The sequence below is a fragment of the Scylla paramamosain genome, unplaced genomic scaffold (genome assembly GCF_035594125.1).
Source record: "Scylla paramamosain isolate STU-SP2022 unplaced genomic scaffold, ASM3559412v1 Contig87, whole genome shotgun sequence".
In the NCBI taxonomy this organism is placed as follows: Eukaryota; Metazoa; Arthropoda; class Malacostraca; order Decapoda; family Portunidae; genus Scylla; species Scylla paramamosain.
The window spans coordinates 320,001-340,425 of NW_026973752.1; the positions used below are offsets into that span (position 1 = coordinate 320,001).

Below are 20,425 nucleotides of genomic sequence, written 5' to 3' on the forward strand. Positions count from 1 at the left end.
AATGTTACAGTTATGATGGTATCCCATTCTTCCGCCTCCTCCTCCTCCTCCTTCTTCTCCTCATCCTCCTCCACCTTTAAATTATTTACCTAAACTTCAAAATTATTACCGTAATTTTTTAGTAATTACTCTACCACAATAACAAGTAATGGTCATAAAGTAAGAAAGAATTAAAGATACAGACTCTCTCTCTCTCTCTCTCTCTCTCTCTCTCTCTCTCTCTCTCTCTCTCTCTCTCTCTCTCTCTCTCTCTGAATAATTTTTGAGCAGAGAGAGGTACAAATAGTTGGTGGACTTGAGTGTGTTACTGGCCTTAATGTTTCACTCAGTGTTTATCGTCTGGCGAAAAGAAGATAAAGTAAATAAAGCAATATATTATGAATTGTAATATATATCAAGGTAATATCTCACACTTGTAATTGAATAAAAATATATGGATGTGATCATGCGAAAAAAAGAGGATAAAATAAAGAAAGAAAACGAAATGTGAAGGTAATTTTTCCTTGTTTGATTTTCTATGTTTTGTATTTTATTATCTCCCCCCCTCTCTCTCTCTCTCTCTCTCTCTCTCTCTCTCTCTGTCTCTCTCCCTTGTTCCTTTCTTTGGTTCTTATTATTATGTTTACGTTACTAAATATTACGTTTTCCTTAGTTTTTTTTTTTTTCCGGTTACCTGCATTTTTGGTGTTTAAAAAATGTATATGTATTTTCTGCCTCTTTCACTTTTTTTTTTTTTTTATAATTAACAAAATATCCATCCTACTCAAACTTTGCCATGCACTTTTTCTTTTCAATTTTCTGCACACGTTTTCTGTACATAATTCATACTTTGCTCATTTGCCAATTTTTTAATCTCCATTCCCTCCTACATATTTCATCTTCCTTACTCTGTCCTCCTCCTCCTCCTGTTCCAATTTTTATTCTCCATTCCCTCCTACATATTTTATCTTCCTTACTCTGTCCTCCTCCTCCTCCTATTCCTCCTCCTCCATCTTCAACTTCATTACGTCCTCCACACATTCTTCTCCTCGTTCCATCACACCTCTTATCTTCTCCCTCTCGCCAGACACACGTCCTCTTTATTCATTTCACAACACCGTCAACACAATTTGTATAATTCCATGGCAGTTAAGAAATGGAGAAAATAAGAAAATGACTAACCTTAATGAACATAGTTTCTAATGTTTGCTAGAATTATGAGGAAAACACCTTTGGAAAACCTTAATAACCTCCACTACAGCCTGATAAAGATAGTCGAAATAAGAAGACGAAATGCTTTATAATGGAAACCTCAGCCTGATATCTCTTAGCGAACGAGGAACACAAAGCAAGGTGGATAAGTAAATGTTGACAAAAATGGCAAGAATGAACTTAGGTAATCATCATTGTGGGGTCTAAGAAAATGCCAATGTGACATGGCTTTTTGCGCCCAAAGCACCCAGAGATGAATATGATGATGACGATGATGACGATGATGACGATAGTAATACTAACCGTCAAATGTTCGCCCCACACAAGCAGCGCCTTCCATCTCCTCACCTTCCTGTCAGCCAGAATACCTTCCCTCAACTTTCCGTGCTTTCCCTAAGCCAAGCTTCCCTGCCGTGTCTGTCTTTCCATCTTATGCATAATATTATCCTCTTCATTTCTCTCCCAGGGCTTATGAGTTTTGCCCCACAGCACTCCTGCCGGGCTGCGGGGTTCTGGTCCTTAACTTCAATAAGATACACGTGATGTATTGCCCTCACATTCCCGCTGGCCTTGAGGTGTGTGAAGGTGAAATTTTATATGATCATTCCTCGTTTAATCACACCTGTATTATATTACTGCTATTAATTAAAACAGATAGGTGCAGTATGCTATTTTTATATGCCTAACTACCTTAAACAAATTTGCAAAGGTGTAATTTTAAGTGACTCCTCTTTGCTCGACGAGGGAAGGTATCTTAAGCATATTAGCCGTACTCCTGTATTACTGTATTATATAACTGTCCTTAACTTCAATAGGACAGGTGTGATGTATTACCAATATACTACCTTTCTATGTCTACTCGCCTAAATTAAAAGTGTAAAGGTGTAATTTCTAATGCATCTTAAATCTGTTTCGCCATATTCCATTATTCTATTATATTACTCTCCTTAACTTCAATAGGACAGGTGTCATACATTACCTTTATGAAGCTGCCCATCTTAATTACAACCTGTGCAAGATGTAATTTCAAGTGGTCGTCCTTTGCTTACTGACAACACAATCCATCTGTCCTTCCCATCACATTACTATTACAAGCAAGACTATTAATCCTGCAGCCAGACTGAACTTAATCCTTACTGGTAAACTTGCTAGACTTAATGAGAGAAAAAGAGTTTATTACATCAAATGACATTACATCACAGACAAAGAGAGCATTATCTTAAGTCTGTTTTCCCACTAAAACACTTATGTCCTGGTATTTAATTTACGGGGATAACACAACAACGCACCTGTCTGTACCACCACTTGACTTAAACACACAAGAATAACATTAGCTCTCCACTCCTCGTTCAGTATTTCACCATTTTTAGTCAAGTTGGTGTATTTAATATCACACCCCTACCTCTCCTGAATTCAAATAATGATCCAGTTTAGGGGGACTTTACGTTCTTTCTTTACGAGTTTTCCTTTCATAATTATCAGTAAGGCACAATAACAGCACTAATTCTAACTAACGATGTGCTGAAGGCAAGATGTGGGAGGTATTTAACTTCATTACCTGGTTAGATGAAGCCGTCATCCTCACTCATTTCACACTACGGAGACTCATTCAGCATATCAAATCTCCTACAATATTTATCTTTGTATCTGAGAATTCCTTGATTATCTTGTCGTGAAGTGCTGGCGTTGTTTTCTTATTCTCTTTTTGTCTGGTATCGTGATCTTTATAAACTTCGATCTGTGTTAATAAGAAGGTGAGGGAGAAGAAGAGCGGAGGGAAGAGGAGAGGAGATGATGAGAGAAACGCACACCTACGTATAAACTTCTATATTTGTTAATTCCTCTTCCATTTTTTGTATAATTCCTATCCTTAATTTACAGTATCAATAAGACAGGTGATAAAAACACCACCACCACCATCACCGCCTCTTAGTTACCTGTTATCACATACCATTAAGACTCCATATACTCGTACCCTCTCTCTCTCTCTCTCTCTCTCTCTCTCTCTCTCTCTCTCTCTCTCTCTCTCTCTCTCTAATGACTGGTAATTGAGAATTGAGGCTTTTGTTGTATGGATGTGTTTGGGGGGAGGTGATATAGTGTGTGTGTGTGTGTGTGTGTGTGTATGACGCGCTGTAAGTTAATCTCCTTTATAAAGAGGAACTGCACACACTTAAACCGTGAAAACATGAAATGTAACATACTTAGATGGTGCAGAATAATACTTACAAAGTCACGCCATTTCTTATACCGTAAAATATACTTATACAGAAAAACATACGGTGAAAACAACACGTATAAAAGTAATACAAATACTTCAACTGTCAGGAAAATACGTATATGTTAATAACAATACTTTTAAACACACACACACACAACAACAACAACAACAACAACAACAACAACAACAACAACAACAACAAAAATATACCAGAATTAAATAAAAAGTGAAAACGGACATAAAAACTAAACAATCGAAAACCAATACAGTAAAAAAACAAAAAACAAATGGAGTGAAAAGGGGAGACAAAAACTATTCTCTTTTCAGTGCACACACACACACACACACACAGAGAGAGAGAGAGAGAGAGAGAGAGAGAGAGAGAGAGAGAGAGAGAGAGAGAGAGAGAGAGAGAGAGACGCATAGATACACACACACACGTACACACAAACGAACACTCAGACAAACTAGACAAGACAAGACAAAAAAAACCTAATCAAGATAAACAAACAAAAAAACCAACAAACAAACACACACGTAAAAACAAATAGATAAATAGACAAAAACCCACAAAAATTATAAAAACACCGTCAGTATCAGAGAGAGAGAGAGAGAGAGAGAGAGAGAGAGAGCGAATCTAGTAAACACGTTGAGGAGGAGGAAGGTGAATGTTGCAGGGAAGGAGGGAATGAGGGAGGGAGGGAAGAATGGTGGGAGTCCGCCCCAGTCCTCCCGAGGCCTCCCATTGGTCGGGTGCGGCGTCCCCTTCGCCTGCCCGCCCGCCACGCCACCAGCGTCCGCACGCCACGCCCCCATAAGGCTCGGAGTGGCGTGTGGCGGCGAGCGGTGGGCGGGGCCGGTGTGCGGTGGGCCGGGCGCTGCCTCATCCGCGCGCATCTCTACATTTCCCCCTGAATTTCCCCCTCCGCATCCCCTCCGCCGCCCCCAGGATCAGCACGCCCTGGCAATCACCCTTAGGTCCATCACGTGCCTGTACCGACCCCACACCTACACGCCTGCACACCTGCACGCCTGCACGCACAGTCTCAGGTGAGTGTGCCAGCGTGCGTGTGTTCACTTGAACCTGCCCTCCCACGCGCCCGTTATTTGTCAACATGTGCCTATCCCCGCCCACTCCCGCGTCCGCTCCCTCCCACTCGCCGCCCACTCCCCTCTGGCACTTTTCGCTGTGCTTAAGACTTCCACGGACGAATCAACATATTTATATCACACTCATAATTCCTCTTTCTGTGTGTGTGTGTGTGTGTGTGTGTGTGTGTGTGTGTGTGTGTGTGTGTGTAAGAGCGGCGACGCGTGTGATGTGCGTTACGTCGTAGATTTAGACAAGTGTGGCGGAGACGTAGTGATGTGGTGTGGTGATGGTGGTGATGGTGGTGATGGTGGTGGACTCATTTACCTTCATGCCGTAATCATCGCAATATCGCTTCACTAGAGATAACTTGGAGATCATTCGTTCGCGTGCTGTAGCAAGGAAAGCGGTATCATCCATGAATATTAAAACATGCAGCCACTTTAAAACCCATCGTTCTCACAGTTCTCTCTTATTAATTTAATCAAATCATTAACGTAAAGAACGAACAGTAGGCACGATGTTGGGGAGCCTTGTCGCACTCCTAGCGTGGCCGTGAACACCGCGGTGCCGATAACGCTCTCGGTCACACTGTACATGGCAGCGGTAACAGCCAACATCACCGTGCCACACCCCAAGCGTTTAAAGATTCGTACAAACATGTGCCTCGGTACCAGATCGTATGCTTGGCTCAAGTTAATGAATGTCACGAATAATTTTTCTTTCTCTAAGTCGGTCAGTATACGCGAAGTTACAATATGTTCGAGACAACCACGCCTGTTCTGTGCCCCAGCTTGTTCACGGTACGGAGTGAGCCACTTCTCTAATTTTGAACATACAAACATATCAAATAATTTAGCAATGCTGTTTATTACACTAATGCCTCTATGGTTCTTTGTGTCCTCTGTGTGTCTTTCCGGTCACCCTTCTGGAATATAGTGGAAAACTTAGCCCTAGTCCAGGACGTAGGGTGCTGAGCGGTGGCAAATATCGTACTGAACAGTTGTGATAATCATTAACCACTGAACTGGTAACAGCTTGAACACTCCAGGTGGGATGCCGTCCGGGCCACACGCTTCGTCTGCCTTGATGTGATCCACCTGGGCACTGACCTCACCAGGGGAGATCAGATCGTCTAAAACTGGAATCGACACAGTAACATCTCGGCATTGATCAGCACGGTTGCTTGTGGCAATGCCTAGTAAATCTTCGTAAAAATGCTTAAATTCTTCATCAATAGGCTTAACTTTATTATCATTATCATCCTGTGAACAGCCCTTCCAGTTGATGGCCTGCCACACTCGCCTGTTGTCCCTGTCCTGCAGCGGGAGGTGATATGAGTGTCCCAGCTCGTTTATTGGTCAAGAGGCTGTGACGTAGGCAACGGTGAGCGCTGATTGGCCCGCGTCCGGTGTTGGGGAGGAGTCAGCCACAACTTCACTTCAACATGTCCGCCCACCGGAGTCTTTTGCCTTGTTACTGATCATTTCGTCTTCCTGTACGGCTTTGCGGGGCTGGGGGCCTTTGTGGGGCCTTGTGGGGCTCTTACCCACTTCATACTGCCCGCTGGAGGAGCTGGGGAGAGGGGGAGGGCTGGGGAGGGCTGGACGATGGCTTAATAAAGTCAGGGATGGGGTTAGGCAGGACTATAGAGGGCTGGGGAGAGGTGGGGAATGTTTGTGAGAAGTCGGGGAGGGTTGGGGGAGTTTGAGAAGGGGTGGGGAGGAATGGAAAGAGATGGGGAGGTCTCAAGAAGGGATGGGGAAAAGGAGAGGGAGAGAGAGAGAGCGTTATGAGAGGCATGAATACTGATGTTTGCTGCTACTTCGTGGTGGTGCTTGTTGTTGTTGTTCGTGGTGGTGCTTGTTGTTGTTGTTGTTGTTGTTGTTGTTGTTGTTGTTGGAGGAGGAGGAGGAGGATGTAGTTTTTGCGGGGGAAGACAATAGACGAAGTTTTAGCAAGAGGTTATGGGAAATGACTCGTCTATTTAAACATTAACTGTGAAAATCTTACGGTTCCTTTTCCTCTCTCTAGAAAATAATAAAAATCTAAATTGTAAAGTCTGATGTACAACACTTTAATGCACTTCTGGTCACTGGAAGACGCTTACCAAGGAAATGAATGACACAGGAAGCTTTCCTGTGAATAGAGAACCTGAACTCACCTAGAGATGAACTGGCTACACAATTTAATGAACTGAATGATGTATGGGACCTTCCTCACTGCCTGTAGCTAGAGAACTTGAACTAGAGATGAACTGGCTAGAGAACTTAATGAACTGAATGGTGAATGGGACCTTCCTCACTGTCTGTAGCTAAAGAACTTGAGCTAGAGATGAACTGGCTACAGAACTTAATGAACTGAATGGTGAATGGGACTTTCCTCACTGCCTGTAGCTAGAGAACTTGAACTAGAGATGAACTGGCTAGAGAACTTCATAACGAGACTTTCCTCACTGCCTGTAGCTAGAGAACTTGAACTAGAGATGAACTGGCTACAGAACTTCATAACGAGACTTTCCCCACTGCCTGTAGCTAGAGAACTTGACTTAGATATACAGTCATTGCTCTCTCTCTCCCTCCACGCTTTGAAATGCAACAGTACTCACGCAAGGAGTCTGTTTAAGAGAAATTCAGTGTGATGCATTCTGAGTTGCGTCACGCTGTATGAGTGTGTCTCCTGCTTTTTATAGGGAGTGAGTGCGTCAAGGATCGAACTGGTAACAAACGGTGCGCGTGTGGGCGGCAAGAAGGCGTGTGTTGCTAATACTGCCGCGTGGGTATTCAAGGCTCCGTGGCAATGAGGATAACGAGGCTGTTGTTTTGTGCACCAACGTTTGGCAGAAAATTCATGTGTCTTTTAACTTATCGGTCATTCAGTGAGTCTCCCAGTGTCTGTTCATCAACCTATCTATCTATTTATCTATCTATCTAAATATCTATCTACCTACTTACCGACCTACTTATTTATTTATCTAACTACCTACATATCTGCCTATATCACACACACACACACACACACACACACACACGCACGCACGCACGCACACACACACACACACTAAAATTATCCACTGACACGACTAATGCTAAAAAGTCTAAACTTTCTCTCTCTCTCTCTCTCTCTCTCTCTCTCTCTCTCTCTCTCTCTCTCTCTCTCTCTCTCTCTCTCTCTCTCTCTCTCTCTCTCTCTGAGGCAGAGGGTGAAGGAAGGGCTTAATGGCATATTTGTAATGTTTATTAGTCCTCAGATTGGGAGGGAGGGAGAGGATTGGGAGGGACGGAGAGGAAAAGGGAGAGGGAGGAAGAGGGAGAGGGGAGGGAGAGGAAGGGAGAGAGGGAGGGAGGGAAGAAACGTGGAAGCAAAGAAGGATGGAGAGAGAGAGAGAGAGAGAGAGAGAGAGAGAGAGAGAGAGAGAGAGAGAGAGAGAGAGAGGTAACGGGGGGGTTGGTGGACTCCATTACTTAAGAATGAGTCAATCCACACTAATGGTGAAACAGCGTGATTCTCTCTCTCTCTCTCTCTCTCTCTCTCTCTCTCTCTCTCTCTCTCTCTCTCTCTCTCTCTCACCAACAAACCAGTATTTTCATCCTATTATTATTATTATTATTATTATTATTATTATTATTAGTAATATTATCAGTATACCGTGCAGTTTCCGTGGCGGCCGTGGAGCAGCGCGGGCGTGTCGTGGACGAACACAACAGAACACTTGCGTGGAAACAAAGTGTGTGTGTATTTGCGTGCTTCCCCCTACGTCTGTGTGTGCGCACATGTGTGTGTTTCCATGTGCGTGTGTGCGCGGCCTGTAGGTAACACATCTGGCTTGAAAATGTGGACGTGTGCTGGTATGTGTGTGTGTGTGTGTGTGTGTTTGCGTGGGTGTGGGTGTGGGTGTGCGTGGGCGTGCGTGCATGTGTGTGGCTGTCACGTGCATGGAAGGCTTTGAAAGGAACGATGAATATTGGTCAGTGACAAACAAAATAACACAACATTGTGGAATTGAAAATAACAAGACGAAGACACAAGAAATAGACAAAATGAATTTCAGAACAACAACAACAACAACAAATAACAATACTGTGAAACTGAAAATAAGGAGGTAAGGAAACAAAGAAAAGAAAAAGCAGATTTTAACAACAACAACATCAATAGCTGAAAAAATACAACAGAACAATGTGGAATAAAAAAAAAAAGATAGAGACAAGAAAATATATAGAAGCGGAATTTAAGCACCATACAAAAAAAAAAAAAAAAAAAATCGTGAAACTTCTTTGAATACAAAATAAAAAAAAAAGTGTTGAGTGTTTAAAATAAAAAGACAAAAGTGTGCATATGGCTGAAGCAAACGAGAGTCTTACGAGAAACAAAAGGCAATCGTTTCGGGAAAATATGAGTATGATTGAGAATGATTTGAATACAGTTTTACTACAAAAAAAAAAAAAAAAAAAAAAAAATCGTCATGGAAATTAAATACAGTGAAGACACGATGACATAATTATAAGATTGACAAACTTTCAAGTAATCGAGAAAAAACAAAGAAGTAACAGAAGGAATGGAAATAATAATAATAATAATAATAATAATAATAATAATAATAATAATAATAATAATAATAATAATGCAGAGAACTAAAACATTGGGAAGAAAGAAGAGGGAAGAAGAATAAGAGCAAGAACACAAGAGAAAGAAAGGGAAGGAAAAAAAATAACGGAAGAAATAAGAAAAGTAATAATAGAATAAATAAGAAAAGTAGGAAAACGCTCAAAGAAAGGAAAGAGAGCAAACAAACAAACGAACAAACATACTAAAATACACATACATAGAAAAATAACAAAAAAAAAATTCCGTAAAATACAAAAGTAAAAAACAAAAAAAAAAAAACAAGAGAAAAGAAAAACAAATAAAAAGAAAAACAAATCAACAAGCAAGTAAGAAAAGATTACGAGAGAGAGAGAGAGAGAGAGAGAGAGAGAGAGAGAGAGAGAGAGAGAGAGAGAGAGAGAGAGAGAGAGAGAGAGAGAGAGAGAGAGCCCTGACACCACCACCACGATGTACGAGGGACCTGCAGCCTGTACTTACCAGAGAACCCGCTGGACCTGAAGAGGGGCCTGCTGGGGTACAACCTGCAAAACAAGACACAGGGCGAGTACTGCAGGAGGAGGAGGAGAAGGAGGAGGAGGAAGAGGAGGAGGAAGAGGAGGAGAAAAGGACAGGTTGTGTGTGTGTGTGTGTGTGTGTGTGTGTGTGTGTGTGTACGCGCGCACTAGATGAAAAGAGAACGGCATACATAGATTCATAAACTAAAAGGGAAGCTAACGATAAAATAGTGTATTTTAACTAACTACTCGTTCTTTAAACACTCATTCACCCTACAGGAAAATCTAACCTTTTGTCCTTATGTAACAGAAACGAGATTAAGTGAAAATGAGGCATTAGTAATGGTGGAGATGCAGAGGAGAGGAAAGGAGAGGAGAGCAGTGAGAGAGGAAGGTAGACGGAAGGAAAGGAGAGGATAAGTAGAGAAGGGAAGATACTTAGGAGAAACTGGAGAGAGAGAGGAGAGAGAGAGAGAGGGTATACGATGGAGAGAGAGGGAGGAGGATGCAAAGCAGGGAAGGAAGGAAGGAAGGAAGAGAGGGAAGGAAGGAAGATATGATTTAGAAATAAGGGAAAGATGAGGAAAAAAAAACATGGTTGAAAGATGGAATCAAATGGAAAAGCAAGGGGGGAAAAATAGAAAAAAAGAGAGGTAAAAGAAAACAAAAGAAGAATAAAGAAATAAAAGAGGAAAAAATACGTAAAGAGAGATGGAGTATTGAAGGAGATGGAAAAGAAAAGAAGGAAAGAATCAAGAAAGGAAAAGAGATAAATATAAATGAAGAAATGAAGAAAAGGAAGAAGAGAAAGATGAAAACAAAGGGAGAGAATGGGAAATGGGAAAGACAAAAAGACGAGATGCAAAGAGTGACAGGAAATGAAAGGGAAAGGAGAGTTTGCAAAGAAAGTGAGTGAGGGAGAGGGGAAAAGAGACACGAGGGAATCAAGGAAGGAAGAATTAGAGGAAGACCTGAAGTGAATGAGTGAACACCAGACACAAGTAACAATAACAATAACAATAACAATAAGTAAGAACAAGTAACAATAACAATAATATTTCACGTCACCAAAGAAAAATATTGATGTTATTTGTCACATACTGCTAAAATAACTACTACTGCTGCTCCTCCCCCTCTTCCTCCTACTGCTACTACTATTACTACTACTACTACGTAATACCACCACCATCACCACCACTTACTTCTCCATCCCTCCTCATCACCACTGCTACCACTACCACCACCACCAACACTAGCTTCCCTCTCCTCTTCCGACCACCACCACCACCACCACTACCTTCACCCCTCCCACACCCACCACCACCACCACCACCACTAGCACTAACACCCCCTCCCCTTCCCCCGCTGGCCTGGCGCTGGGGGGCGGGTCCACCATGATGGCCTCGCCTCTCAATATCAAGAGTGAGGAGGTGATAAGCCCAGACTAGTCAGCGTGTACCTACAGGTGAGAGAGAGAGAGAGAGAGAGAGAGAGAGAGAGAGAGAGAGAGAGAGAGAGAGAGAGAGAGAGAGAGAGAGAGAGAGAGAGAGAGAAAGAATTTCTATTTGTAATAAATTTGGTATTCATAAAAAAAATAAAAAGTTCTCTCTCTCTCTCTCTCTCTCTCTCTCTCTCTCTCTCTCTCTCTCTCTCTCTCTCTCTCTCTCCCTCTCTCATCACTCACCTGCTCGAATCAATTAGCAGCACCTCCCTTAACCTCCCCTCCCCTCCCCTATGCAGGTTACCGGGGCTGGCCAGCTGCGCGGCGGGGGGCATGGACCCCCTCAAGGCCATGGGCCATAACAGGGAAGCTTACATGTGTGTGTGTGTGTGTGTGTGTGTGTGTGTGTGTGTGTGTGTGTGTGTGTGTGTGTGTGTGAAACGAAGCAGGGATACATACTTTGGTTGAAAATGACACTTTCTCATGATGATGATGATGATCATGATGGTAACAGCAGTAATAGAAGTAGTAGCAATAATAATAATAATAATAATAATAATAATAATAATAATAATAATAATAATAATAATGATACTACTACTGCAACTAATAATAATAACAATACTAACAGCAACGATAATAATAAAACAACAACAACAACAACAACAACAACTTACTACTACTACTACTACTACTACTAATAATAATAATAATAATAATAGTAGAAGTAGTTGTAGTAGTAGTAGTGTTGCTTTTTTGGTTTCATGGTTGAGAGAGAGAGAGAGAGAGAGAGAGAGAGAGAGAGAGAGAGAGAGAGAGAGAGAGAGAGAGAGAGAGAGAGAGAGAGAAGGAAGGGAAGGAGGAGGAGGAGGAGGAGGAAAAGGGGAGGGAGGGAGAAAACTTGAATTACATCGCTTCGGGAGAGAGAGAGAGAGAGAGAGAGAGAGAGAGAGAGAGAGAGAGAGAGAGAGAGAGGATACTATCAATCTTTCTCTCTCCTAGGTTAGAGGGGGGGGGAAGATTCACTGATTTACACCCTCGGAACATATTTTCGCGATCATGCTCCTGACTTTTCCTCCCTCCTCCTCCTTCCTCCTTTCCTCCTCCTCCTCCTCCTCCTCCACCCTTCGTATCCTTCCTCTCCCTCAATAGATCTTCCCTCTTTCCCGCTCTCTTGCTCTTTTCTCGCGTGAAGGTGTTCGCGAAAGTTAAGCGCGTCTAAATTAAGCGTGTTGGTGTGGCGACCCTCTCCCCCGCTCTCACTCCTCTCCTCTCTTATGCCCCCTCCCCCCGCCACCCTACAATGTGTTAGCGTCTGTAGATCACACCAACCATGTTCCAGTCCTTGCTTCCTGGTTCTCTCTCTCTCTCTCTCTCTCTCTCTCTTTCCGTCCTATTTAATTTTTCCCTCTTTTCTCCTCTCTTTTAAGCATTTTCCCTTCCTTTTCTACGTTCTCCTATCTCTCTCTCTCTCTCTCTCTCTCTCTCTCTCTCTCTCTCTCTCTCTCTCTCTCTCTCTCTCTCTTTCTGTCCCCTTTCTAATCTTTTCCTTTGTCATCTCCCTTCATTTACCTATTTTTCTTCCTTTTCTTCTTTTCTTCATTTTCTTTCGTCCATCAGTTTCCTTTCTTCGTTTCTATTACGATTTTCATTATCTTCCCCTTGTAATTATTTTCCTTTTCTTTCTTTTTTTCATTCATCATGCTTCCTTTCCATCATTTTCCGATTCTACCCTTTCTCCCCTCTGTCCTCCTCCCCCTCTCTCTCTCTCTCTCTCTCATTCATCATGCTTCCTTTCCATCATTTTCCGATTCTACCCTTTCCCCCCTCTGTCCTCCTCCCCCCCCTCTCTCTCTCTCTCTTTATATATACATATTGTCCCGCGAGTTAAGGGACATACTCCGGGATTTGATAGTTTAAGTAATTCTAAGTCGAAAATACATTATAGGCATATGCTGTGTTTTGCTTATTTTTGCGAGAAATTAACATGTTGTTGTGTTGCAGGGGGTGGGGGGGTAGGCCTCCTCCTCCCTTCCCGCCTTGGCGCGCTAAGTTCTCGTGGTGCCGCGCTGCAGTTTATTTATTTATTTATTTTATTTTTTTTTTGTGTACAATCTCTGCAGTCAAAGCCATACAGGAGACAGGAAATGACAAACTAAAATTTTGTATGTGTCAGTGAAGAAATTGTATAGGTAACACAGCAATATAGTGGTTAAGTGCTATTTCTTTTAATCATACATGGCAACGCACTGCAACTTTCATCCCGCCAACTGTTTACGCTTTGACATGTAAGTGACAGGGCGCCCCATCAGGTGGCTGCCAAAGTGCAACTCTTTGCTACGGTGAAGGTGCCTTTCACATTCAGTAACAGTGAGTATTCGGACATGATATTCATTCTGTGGTGGGAATGCCCGGGCTGGTGCAGGAGGATAAAAACGCAGGCACCCAGACAGAAGACACCCAGAAAGCAGTGTTCTACAGAATGTGTCTGCTTCTTGGTGAGAAAGGATGTTTCCCCAGTACTTCTGCAGCAGCTGAACGTACTGGAGCAGCTCAACACAGTACCACTTAAAAAGAATATCAAATAATTTAAATAATCTTTACAGGAGAGGCAGGAACGCCGGGCAGCCGTCATGAACCTGGTGCGTTGCCATGTATGTTTAAAATGTAGCACTTAACAACCACTACATTGCTGTATTACATGTACATTTTCTTCACTGAATCATACAAAAATTTAATTTAACATTTGCTGTTTCCTGTAAGGCTTTGACTGCATAGATTGTACACAAAAAGGATCACTTGATGCTGCGCGGCGCCACTCGTTACGCAGCGAGCCAGGGAGGGAAGGAAGGAGGCGGAGGCCCACCCAGGCGAGCGGTTTCCGCCACACACAACTTACACGTTAATTTCTCGCAAAATAAAGCAAAACACAGCTTATGTGTATAAGATATTTTCGACTTGGAATTACTTGAACTATCAGATCCCGAAGTATGTAACCCTGTATATATTCGCGCGTGTGTGTAATCCTTTGTAATACAACTTTTCTGCTCAATAGACCTGTATACTTGATGCAATTATATACTACTACTACTACTATTATTACAACAACAACAACAACAACAACAACAACAACAACAACTACTACTACTACTACTACTACTACTACCGCTACTACTGTTGCTTCAGCAGTTACTATTATGATTAGTACGAGTCATCACCACTACACCTAAAGTAACTATTACTGCAGGAAGAACGAAACAGTATTAATAGCAACAACAGATTGAAAATGAACAGTTTTTCTCGTGATCAAAGAGAATTCCTGCCTCATAACGTCAACAGCTGGTCAGGTTAGCATGTCAATAATACTTATCTTCCACAAACTCTTTACTCTTTACACTTAAGCTATTATTTGATTAATTGTCAGAAATATGCTTCTTGTTACAACCTTCACCATCTGGTCTTCCTTCAGTGCATCCATAATACTTCTCTTTAGTCTCCGTGTAGTTATCACATTAATAGCACACATCCTTTACGTAGCCTTACATTTACGTGTAGTTATCACATTAATACCACACATCCTTTACGTAGCCTTACATTCACGTGTAGTTATCACATTAATACCACACATCCTAACATTCAAGGTATTATTATATCTGTTATCTGATATGTACTTCTCGTTACACCCATCGTCCTCATTGCTTCATTCAGTATTCACTGCCTCTGTAATCCTTTTCATCCTTTCCCTCCACCATCTCGTCAAGTTATCCTATTCATTACATATTTCTCGTAGTAACCTAAGAAGCAAGTTACTATTGTATCTATTATCTGAAATATACTTCTTGTTACAGCCATCACCCTCATCGGTTTATTAATTATGCAGTACATCTATCATCCTTTTCGTTCTTTCTCTCCACCATCTCGTCAAGTTATCCTGTTTATTACATATTTCTCGTAGCACCCTAAGAAGCAAGTTACTGTTAGATCTATCATCTAAAATGTTCTTCTTGCCTCACCCACCACCCTTGTATTGCATCACCTTAAGATTCAATACACTGAAACACCGAGCAACTCACCTGAGAGCTCCAATAAACCTGAGCACAGAGAGACAGGCACCGTGGCAAAGATTGGAACCTGAAAGCCGAGCACGGGAAACCACCACATTACTGAACAAGTCATCAGGAACACACCTCCGGGCTTCTGTGTCATTGCCAATTTAGGAATTTAACAATTTACTGAGAAAGTTTGATGCACTTAAGTTGTGATTATACAAGTTTAAAGCGGGGTAAATCAAGATAGCGTATCTTAACCTATACTTAAATATATAGTAATACATTAAAGTACATCGTAGGAGGAGAAGAGGCGATGAAAATATTGATGGATAGAAAGTGGAGGTAATGAAGGCAGTGGAAAAAATAGACAGAAATAGATGGAAATACAAAAGATAGGAGACAAGAAGAGAAAGTGATCGAAATACTAAAAGAACATAGGAAACAGAAAGCCAAAATAAGGATACTGAAACACTGTAGAAGATAAAAAGCGGAAGTGATGAAAATACAGAAAGACAGGAGACGGAAGATGAGTGAGACAGAGAACCCGGACATTATCATTACAGTAAATCCATCTGTCACCTCATACAACATAACAAATCTGCTAGAAATTAAACCCATACATTCTTCTAAGCAGCAAAAATTACATATAACAAAGAACACTAAGAACTGACACTGAACAGCGCAGTAGCGGAGAGAGAGAGAGAGAGAGAGAGAGAGGGGAGGTAGTTCTGTCCCTCAGTCGGGGGGTCGTGTCCTAACATATCGCTATAGGATTATATTGCCCATAGAATCGCCGCCTCTCTCTCCCCTATTTCCTTCTCCCTTCTTCTCAGTGTTCATCCTTTTCCCTTCCTTCTCCCTATTTCCTTCTTCCTCTTTCCTTCATCCGTAATCCTCTTCCTCCTTCTCTTCTTTTACTAATATCCTTACTCCTTTCTCCTCCTCCTCCTTCGCGTCTCTTACTGTTCAACCTTAATTCTTCTCTTTCTCTTCTCCCTTTATTAATATCATCCCTCCTTCCTCCCTCCTCCTCCTCCTCTTCCTCCTCCTCTTCTCTCTTTCATTTTCATTTCTTCTCCATGTTTATCCTTATTCCTCTTCCTCTTCCTACTCTATATTCATCTCTATTCCTCTTCCTTCTCCTCCTTCAATAATACCCTTCCTCCTTCTTCTCTCCTCTTATCGTTCATTCTTACTCTTCCTCCTCCTCCTCCAGTACACCTTGGAATCCTTCACTGATACACCTTCTTTCTTCTCCTCTTCTTCCTTCTACTTCCTCTCCTCCTCCTCCTCCTCCTCACCGTTCAACTTCGTTCTTTTCATTCCAAGCCCTCATAAACACCTTGTCTTTATCTCCCCCTCCTCCTCCTGTTCTCCCTCCTTCTCCTTTTCCTCTTCTTCCTCATCATCATTCTTACACCTAAATATTCTTCATAAACATCTTTTCTCCTCCTCCCTTTACCCAGAGGTTAAGATAATGCTCCGCTAACTGCCTAACTCCCTCAACCAATCAGCGGCCGCCAATTATCCTGTTAGGGAGGAGCCAATGGCGGGGTGGTGGTGATTAGGTGGCTAATTGATGCAGCGGGGAGGAGGAGGAGGAAGAGGAGGGGAGGCGGAGGTGTTGCTAATGGTGGAAATGGTGATGGTGGAGGTGGAAGATAGATAAAGAGAAGAATAAGAGGTGGAGAGAAAGAAGATAGAGAAAAACAAGGGGGAGAAGGAGGAGGAGGAGGAGGTAATGGCGCTGATGGGTCATTAGAGGAGGCAGCAATTAATGGCAGGTTATAATGGCGCGCTTTCATTAATATCTGGTGCATCGCCTTGTGTTCCTTAATTGGGTGGTGATGGCGGTGATAGTGGTGGTGATGGTGGCGGAGATAATGGGCTAGGAGGGAAGAACAGTAGTGGTGGTGATAGTGATGATAGTCATGGCGATGGTGGTGGTAATGATGTGGGTGGCCGTGGTGGTGGTGGTGGTGGTGTGGATATCTGTGAAGAAGGAATGGTGTTGGTGGTAATAGTAATGGTGGTGGTGATGGTGTCACTGGTGGTGTGTTGCAGCCGTGCTCTCTCTCTCTCTCTCTCTCTCTGTGTGTCACTTACTTATTTCAGCAGACGAGCAACAATGGAGGCAGGCAAAACCCACGATACTTCCACACACAAATCAACAACGCAGAATCCTGTGAGTGGATCTCCTCTAACTGCTTCTCCTTCGTTCCTCTCCCTCCCTGTATTCCTCCGCTGACCCTCCCTTCACTCCTCCCCTCCCTTGGACACGTCACGCCTGCCTGTCACGCAAAGTTGGGTAATCTCTGTGTAATCATGAACATTTCAGTGGAGGTCTCAATCTTTTATTTGTTTGGTAAGTGTGGGTGAAATATTTACAACTGATGTCACTCGTTTATTCACTGAAATATAACACGGAACTAGAAAACTGGTGGAGGGAGGGAGCGCTGGTGGAGGGAGGGTACAGGAAGGGGAGTGGAGGGTGCAGAGAGTGTCAGGAAGAGCGAGGGTGTAGCAGGGAAAGTACTGGTCTGTGCTGCGTGTGGGAAGTGACTTTAGTGGCAACGTGAAGGCGAGGACACGAGTGAGGTGCTGGCAGGCTGACTGAGGTGAGTGTGGTGAGGTGAGGTGAAGTAACCGTGTACTTTCAGCCAGGCAGTTAATAAGTAGTGGCGGCCGGTAGGAACAGCTCCAGTTGAAGTTTTCCTACTGAATTATTGTCATCTTTGTCTTGTCTCCTCCTCCTCTGCGTTCTTCTCCTTCTATTTCTTGGTCTTTCATCGTCACGTTCACTCATTTTCATTTCTATAAATAAACAAAACAATAACTTGCTACCTATATTTTAAGACTCCATCTTGCTCCCTCCCTCCCTGCCTCCCTCCCTCCCCGCTCAGCTGTTCAGTGACGACGTCTGCTCACACCGAGTCGCGCAGAGCAGGCTAACCACCTCAATCACTGGTTAACTCTTTCCTTTTCATTATTTCACCCGATCTTTCAACTTGCTTCTTCAATGTTTCAGTGTTTCAGTGCTTCAGACGTGTGCATAAATCACTGTTACATGTACTACTGTATCTCGGATGTATCTTGAAGGGGGTGACAGGAGTGAGAGGGAGGAGGGGGCAGGAAGAGGGAAAGGTGAAGGAGGCGTGTTGCAAGGGTCGTGATGCCGGGGACGTGGTGAAGCTGAGCAGGAATCAGTCAGCAAGTGTGAGACGATGAGCACTAAGCCCTGTACTCTGAAACATTTCTGCGCCGCACCTCCACTACACTTAAAAGGCTCTTGCTGAAGTCATTCGTATTTTTATTTATTTATTTATTTTCTTTACTGCTCTAGTGACAGGCTAAAAATATTTCTACGTTATGAAGAGGAGAAACTCTTGAGCATGGTTTATTGTTACCAGAATACTGTTAATACTTATCCCTCGGGTTGACAAGCGAGGAGACAAGGGAAGGTAAGGTGTGGAATCCCTGGTGTCTCAGTGTTCCTGCCTGCCTGAGTGAGGGATGTCACGCACCACCCACTGAGAACACCACCTTAGTTTTTTTCCTCGCAGCATTATGTTCTTCCTTCCTCAGTTTCCTTTTTAGCCTCCACCTCCTCTTCCTCCTCCTCTTCTTCCTCCTCGTCGCAATGTTTCGCCCTTCCCTCCCCTTTTCCTTCATTTTTTTTTTTTTCATCGTCTTCGGCGCCTTCCGTTCATCCTTCCTCGTTTTGTCTCGGTCAGAAATATTGGTCCCTTAGCGCCAAGATCCGGGGAGTGGAAATGTCTTCCTTTCCCTCTCCTTTAAAAAGTTAATTTGGTGGTGATGGGAAGGAAGGCTTCTGCTTGCAGGTCACGGCGCGCGGCTTCCATCCACATCACTGCATTATTGTTGTTGTTGTTGTTGTTGGCGGCCAGTGTGAGGCGGCCAGTGTGAGGCGTGTAGAGTGAGGCGATCAGTGTGGGGAGTGCAGAGTGAGGCGGCCAGTGTGGGGAGTGCAGAGTGAGGCGGCCAGTGTGGGGAGTGCAGAGTGAGGCGGCGAGTGTGAAGCGTGGAGAGTGAGGCGGCCAGTGTGGGGAGTGCAGAGTGAGGCGGCCAGTGTGGGGAGTGCAGAGTGAGGCGGCCAGTGTGGGGAGTGCAGAGTGAGGCAGAGTGAGGCGGCCAGTGTGGGGAGTGCAGAGTGAGGCGGCCAGTGTGGGGAGTGCAGAGTGAGGCGGCCAGTGTGGGGAGTGCAGAGTGAGGCGGCCAGTGTGGGGAGTGCAGAGTGAGGCGGCCAGTGTGGGGCGTGCAGAGTGAGGCGGCGAGTGTGGGGCGTGCAGAGTGAGGCGATCAGTGTGAAGCGTGCAGAGTGAGCGGCAGTGTGAGGCGTGCACAGTGAGGCGGCCAGTGTGAGGCGGCCAGTGTGAGGCGGCCAGTGTGAAGCGTACAGAGTGAGGCGGCCAGTGTGGGGCGTGCAGAGTGAGGCGGCCAGTGTGGGGCGTGCACAGTGAGGCGTGCAGAGTGAGGCGGCCAGTGTGAGGCGGCCAGTGTGAGGCGTACGGATTGAGGCGGTGCAAGGGTGAGAGAAACAGGGATAAGAACACACCCCGAGCTAAACCAGACAAGTAGAGACGTGTCAGAGAGGAAGCGTGCAGGCCGACAATGACCGCAGCACTCTCTCTCTCTCTCTCTCTCCCTCTCTCTCTCTCTCTCTCTCTCTCTCTCTCTCTCTCTCTCTCTCTCTCTCTGATGTCGCCCTCCTGTCCCCGCTGAAGGAGAATGAAGAACACAGAACCTAATGAAATGCAGACCTAGTGAAATATGAGGGGCGGATATTGCTGCTTGCCCGTAGTGGTTGTGTGAGGCACTAGTAGTAGTGGTAGTGCTAGTGCTAGTGGTGGTGGTGGTGGTGGTGGTAGTAGTCGTGTACTGGATATGTGTGTGTGTGTGTGTGTGTGTGTGTGTGTGTGTGACGTAATTAAGTAAGGTCTGAGAAATGAGATGTTTCTATTATTTTTTCCTTGCCAAATGTGATTGAATATATTTAGCACGTGACGTCGAGGGATTCATAAATTATTCGAGCTAGTAAATGTGTCTCTCTCTTGCGCACACGCACACACACACACACACACACACACACACACACACACACACACACACACACACACCAATTCATACAGGAATTCGTAACACATCATTTCGAGTCCATTTCTTTGCAAACTTTGTACATCTTCCGACGAGTTTCCCCGTTCGTCTCTCTCTCTCTCTCTCTCTCTCTCTCTCTCTCTCTCTCTCTCTCTCTCTCTCTCTCTCTCTCTCTCTCTCTCTCGTTCTAGTTCGGGGTCTTTTATTGTTTTTGTTGTT

General features: G+C 43.8%; 1 long non-coding RNA gene across 1 annotated transcript in view; it reads right to left on the reverse strand.

Moving 5' to 3' along the window:
* Window positions 1-17,833, reverse strand: part of LOC135098847 (uncharacterized) — a 109,178-nt gene extending 91,345 nt beyond the window's left edge. The window contains exons 1-3 of the long non-coding RNA XR_010267433.1: window positions 17,198-17,833; window positions 15,116-15,173; window positions 9,585-9,628 (exon numbers count right to left, since the gene is read on the reverse strand). This is a non-coding gene — a long non-coding RNA (uncharacterized LOC135098847). The remainder of the gene's footprint in view (window positions 1-9,584; window positions 9,629-15,115; window positions 15,174-17,197) is intronic.
* Between the last annotated feature and the right edge of the window lie 2,592 nt (window positions 17,834-20,425).